This window comes from Cibotium barometz, chromosome 40 (genome assembly GCF_041138505.1).
Source record: "Cibotium barometz isolate CiBa-2024 chromosome 40, ASM4113850v1, whole genome shotgun sequence".
Taxonomy (NCBI): Eukaryota; Viridiplantae; Streptophyta; class Polypodiopsida; order Cyatheales; family Cibotiaceae; genus Cibotium; species Cibotium barometz.
In genome coordinates this window covers 44,548,896-44,554,895 of record NC_141085.1, presented here as the reverse complement: position 1 = coordinate 44,554,895, position 6,000 = coordinate 44,548,896, and positions in this window count along the sequence as shown.

The window sequence follows — 6,000 nt, the reverse complement described above, 5'->3', positions numbered from 1 at the left end:
CGCTGTAAGCCAGAGAAAAAGCGTCACCTTTTGGGGCCGGAAGCTGGCCCAAAGGCGCTGCCAGAAGTCCCTAAGGAAGGCAGGGGAGAGCCCCTGTCCGCCGCCAATGCTCGGCTGCCGACGCCGGGGTGCCCGCTATCCTGTGCCTCTGGATCCGCCGCCCCATCCTCGCTATGTACTGAAAAAAGGGGGTGCCTGGGCTGGTAGGGGCCGAGTAGGGATCTCGCCAAAGCCACTCGCCTGGATCCCACTGAAGGCGAATAAGAGGCCTGCTGTCCCAAGCCCATAATCTCCAAGAATAGTCCTCCCCTATCGAGGCCGGTGAGGGGTCTACATGCCACTGTCTCTGATGAAAGCCGACCACCCGCACCCTCTGAAAGATACAACCCTGGAACTCATCCAAATCTAGTCGGGTCCTCTGAAGCTGGCCTCCCTCTCCCACCTCGAAGGTGAGTGGGGCGACTCTCTCTGCTGAGCCGTAGACCGCTAGAAGGATCTCATGCCAAGTAAAGACGCCCATCCACTGTGGAGGTGGAGGGTCCTGTACTGGAGTCCGCCACTCCCGGGGGATGGCCGCCTCAATGTCCTGCCTCATCAACTCTCTGCCCCTCATCCCGCTGAGTCTCCTCTCCTGAACCTCTAGAGGCAGCTGGTGCTGAAAACATATCCAGTCGTCTAGGGACTGGGCTGGGCCGGAGCTCAAAGGGCCCCACGACACGTGAGATCGCGATCCAACCATATGACCACTGGGAAGTCGGATCAAGGGGTTCCAGATCAATGGCTGCCTCAGGCGCTCCTCATCGGTGCCCGGGGGAGTCTGGAAGAGTGACGGCCTCAGATGCCCTCAGAAGGCTAGCTGTAAAACGCTCCTCGAAGCCAAGGCCCACTCCTCTGGATCGCTGCTCTGTAAAGATCCACCTGATGCTGGGTCCACCATAAGAGAAGGAGTGCGGCTGAGAATCCTGGAAACAAGAAACTCCTTCCACGGCTCAGCGCGCCTGGTAGGAGGCCACGAACCACCAACTTGCCAAGCAAAGCTCGGCTCTGACAAATAGGATCAACTATGCCCAGGCCGCCTCTCTCCCTCGGCTGAGTGATCACTCACAGCCCATGCCACCTTGGCCCTGGCGGGCCGCCCGTCGCGCGCCACCGGACCAAAGAAAGTTCTTGATGAGCCTCTGCACCTGGCCAATGCACGCCCGAGAGAAGGCCCAGCAAGAAGTGATGTACCACATGGTAGCAAGCAGAACCTGGTTGGCCACAACCACTCAGCCAGCCAGAGATAAACGAGCGGTACTCCAATACAGAAGCTTCTTCCGAATGCTCAGAAGAAGGGGGGCTATCTGCTGCTCTGGAGATATGTCAATGCCCACATAGCATCCCAAATAGCGCACTGTAGTGCCGGGGGGCAGCCACTGAAACCCATCAACTGGCCTCCAAGTCGGGGGGGCACAGAACTGACCCACAACCCACCGACGCTCTGCAAAACCTGTCCATGGCTGAGGCGAAGCGGCGGAGGTTCTCCTCCCCTCCCTGAAGATAGACAGCAGTGTCATCCGCAAACTTCGAGTCTAGGAGCTCCTCCGCCGAGGTGCGGATGGGGAGCTGAAGGCCCCGCAAACATGTATCCTGTGCCGTCAAGAAAGTGCTCATGGCCTCCGCCACAAAAAGAAAAAGAAAGGGCGCCAAGGGGCACCCCTGCCGCACCGAGCGCAAGAGCTGGAACCTCTCTCCGCGCACGCCCTGTATCAACACCTGGCTATGAGCCGATGTGTAGAGTGCAGAGACCCCACGGCGGATCCACTGAGGGGGGAAGCCCATCCTCTCCATAGTTCCTTCCAAGAAGGCCCAGTCCACCCGATCATATGCCTTCTCGAAGTCGAGAAGGAGCACTGTCAGATCCTCCTGCCAAAATCTAGCCAAAGCCGTAGCCTCCCAGAAAGAGAAGATGTTATCCAGGATGCTCCTATCCTGGATGAAGCCTGTCTGCGTGGAGTGGATGATGTTCGGAAGGTGAGGCTAAAGCCGCCTGCTTCTGCTGTGATCGCCTTAGCTAGGACCTTGTAGGCCATGCCTAGCAAGGTGATCGGTCTCCACTGTCTAATCTCCAGTCTGTCTCCTCCCTCTTTGGGGATCAAGTGAATCAACCCCTCTGCCATGCTGTCCGGCATGTCTCTTGACTCCATGATCTCCTGGAATGCCAGTCTGAAACCCCTATGCAAGAGACCCCAGTACCTCTGGAAGAAAGCCACTGAGAGACCGTCCTCTCCTGGGCATTTGCCCCGAGGAAGTGCCTGAAGAGCCGCCTCCAGTTCTGTATCCGAGAAGGGGGAGAGAAAGGAGTGCTGCAAATGGGCCGGCACAACCGGTCTCGTGAAGCTCCAGACTGCCTCCCGAGCCTCTCTCACCTTGTCATCTCTCTGCTGGCTCAGCAGAGAGCAGATCCCTGTAAAAATCTGTGGTGATCGCCCAAACTCTGGGGGGATCCACCACTACCTGGCCATCAGCCTGCCGAAGACGCTTGAGACCCTCTCGTCTGAAGCGAGGCCCTGTCGCCTCAAAGAAACCTTGAGTCACTCTGTCTCCCAAAAAGAAGCCCGAGCATGGAATCGGAACTCCACCCTCCTCTCCTCGCGATGGATCTGATCTCTGTGTGAGCTGACTCCATCTGCTCTGAAATCCAAGGGCTCGTAGGATCCCTCTCCTGAAGTCTCTGAAGGGAAGCTAGACTCCTCCGCCGCCGCAGGCTCCTCTCCTGCCCTCTGAAGCCTCCAGACGGTCCAGGGCAGCCTGTCTGAGCATCCTACTGATCTCCTGCAAACCCCTGTCAAGATCGCTGGCTGCCGATCATCTCCTGAACTGAAGCTCCTGCCAGACCTGCTCAACTCTGGTCGCAATCTCGGGCTCCTCTATGAGACAATCTGGAATCCGGACGCTCTGGCCTCGCTCTCCTCTTGTAGGGTCCTCGATCTGGAGAAGCACTGGAAAGTGGTCTGAAAATGAGAAGCCTGCAAGAATACCCACAGTGCCACCTCTATCGCAAGCCCACTCATCAATGTAAAACCTGTCGATGCGGGAAAGGTTAACTCCTGTGGCCCGTCTATCCGAGCGCGAGAAAGATAGACTCCCCTGCAACCTGCCAAACTCCGAGAGAGTCCACGGATCCTGGCCTCTCACCTGCAGCACTAGTTCCTCCCAGGCAGCGAGCTCCGGCCCATGAATGGTCTCCTGGCTGCCCCCCATCCTGTCCTCTGCATCCTCCAGCATGTTGCAATCCCCCCTAGGCACCAATGGTCTACCATGGGGAGGGACTGCCTAATGGTGCTCTAGAACTCAGCTCTCCCGGTCGCCCCATTAGGGGCGTAGAAGTTGAGGAAGCCAACGCGGTCTTCCCCAACCCGAAGGATGATCAACTGCGCTCGACCCTGGACCAGAGTGCCAGAATCCACAACCTCGGATAGAAGCTGCTCGCTGACTGAGATGCATACTCCACCCTGGTTCCCCTGGGAGCCATATGCCGGTGACCAAAAAGTGTGACTCCTGCCTGGCAAGATCTTCCCGCAGGTACGGGTACGCCCAGTAGAAAGGTGGTGCTCCTGGATGAAAAGGATATCTATGGGTCCTGCAATGAGAGCCCTCTGGATCTCCTGGAGAAGTCTGCCCCGACCAATGTAGCAGCGATGTTCACCAAGACCCTGGATGTTCCATGAGAGGATCCTCATGGATGAGCTATGGCAAGTGAAGCAGTCGCCACTGGCTCACCCCTCTTAGCCGGCCCGGATGAGCTGCCCTCCACTCTGTGAGTCTTGGGCGCCGGCTTGGAGGGAGAATAGTCACTGTCTGTCCGGGTGCGGAGTCTCTCCAAAAAGAGGGTGACCTGTCTCTGTGTCCAGTCCCACTCCACCTTCGCCCTGTCCAGGGCATAGGTGCGAGACCAATCCTCTGCATATATGTATCTAAAGGTAGGCTGCATCCTCGGGGCGGCGTGGAGGAGAATCAATAGCACCGCCTCAACTGAGGTGTGGACCGGATCCGCCCGCCAATCTCCTATACCAAACAAGCTCATGCGGGCTGAGTGTAATCGGGTCTGCTAGGTCCGTGAGCCCCAAGTCACTGAAGAAGTGAGAAAACTCCAGTATCTGATCACGCAAAACTTCCTCTACAGAGTTGCAATCCCATGCTGTGTCTGGGGCAAGGAGAAGGCCACCATGCTGCTCACCACTGAAGGAGAACGAGAGGGATGGCACACCACGCAAACTCGCAAGGGCACGACCAGTGTCTCGAACGGGCCAGCAGCTGGAGACACCTGAAAAAACCGTAATCCACTGGGAGTCCCATCACACGCGGGGGCCCTATGGCGGGCGAAGCTAGGATCGCCATCTCCACCGGCCCGGAGTGGCGGTGGAACAGCCGCTGAACTGAACTCTGGCCTACCCAGCTGCGCTGCCCCGGGGCAGTGGGTGGTCTGGAGGAGTATCCTGGAGAGGCCGAGGGAGGGATGGTGTCTCGCGGAGAGGAGGGGGGAGAGCGAGGAGAGGATGGAGAGGCATCTGCCCAGGGGAGAGGTGTCAGGGGGGGCCGCCGAGGGAGGCAGGAGGGGGGGCTGGTGGGGGGGGAGAGGGGGGGTGGAAGGAGTGCTCTCCGAGTGAGGGGAAGAGGGACCGGGGGTCGCAGAGTGCGGCCCGGGATCCTCAGGAATCTGCTCCATGTAGGGGGCGGGCCCCCGGGGGGAGGCGGGAGCGGGGTCTCCACGTGGGGGGCTCCACCGGTGGCCTCAACGGGCACTGAGATTGAATCCTCGTCCATCGGGGTGGGACCTACTGGCTGCCTATCCCTGACTGGAGCATAAGTGCGGGTAGGTGCCTGGACGCCAGCCGGAGTCGCCTGTCCGCTAGCCTGTCCGCCAACCTGTGCTGCCTGGCGTCCGCGACGGTCCCTGCGGGCCGGGCGTTTCCGCCGGCGAACCTCCTGCCATCCGCCAGCCTCTTAGGTCTACGCGGCATCCTCTGCTGGGGCGGCCTGCTCGTCAGATGATGGCACCTGCTGAGACGAGCCAGGGATGTCCGGTCTCTGAGGTGGATGGCCACCCCTCGGGCCTCCTGAAGGGGGTCCAAAGGCGGCAGAGCGTGAAGGATGAACCCCCTTGCGGGGACAGGCGCGTGCGAGGTGGCCCATCTCCCGACAGATGTAGCACTGGCCGGGGAGGCCCGAATACTCCACGCACTGTATCAGATGTCCTCCAGAAAGACAAGGGAGGAGGATCGTCTTCGGGAGGGACTCCGGTGATTGACGGAACCACAACACGAATGGCCGGGAGTCCTGCTGCCCGAGCTATCACTGAAGCCGCTGTCTGAGGCGTCTCCACCACCTGCCCGAACGCCTTGCCAATGGATGACAAGAGGGGCAAGTACTCCTTGCGGAGTCCAGGAAAGCAGATAGTGATGGGGAAACCTGTCGCGCCTGCTAGCGGGTCAGAAGCGCGGGGTCGAAACCGTGAGTCCATGGCGCTAGGAACGCTCGGGATGAGCCGAGGGCAATGGGGCTCCGAGCCAGCACCGTCTGAGCTGCCTGGGGGGACTCGAAATCTACCTGGTAGTAGCCACGTCCCAAAAAATCGACGGTGACGATCTTGGTAGGCACGCCAACGAGGCTGCCTTGCAGAAGGTCGCGAAGCTCTCTCCGCATATCGGACGGCTACCCACTATCTTGCAGACCAAGGAGGAGGCCTCAAGAGCGGATACTGTGGAAACAAACAACTGATGATCTGCATCTGTGAACTCCAGACGGAGACCGAAATCGGCAGGGGTAGTCGGAGCGGCTTCCATGGAGTCCTCTAGAGGGAAAAGGCCAGAGACCGGGGTCACCAACGGGAGGGACACAGCCCTACGAGGAACGGAGAGGCGGAAGGAGAGAGGATAGCGGGGGAGGGAGGGGGGAGTTGAGGCGGGGGAGCTAGCGGTGGGAGGAGGGGCGAGACGGAGGGGGAGGTGAGGGAGAAGG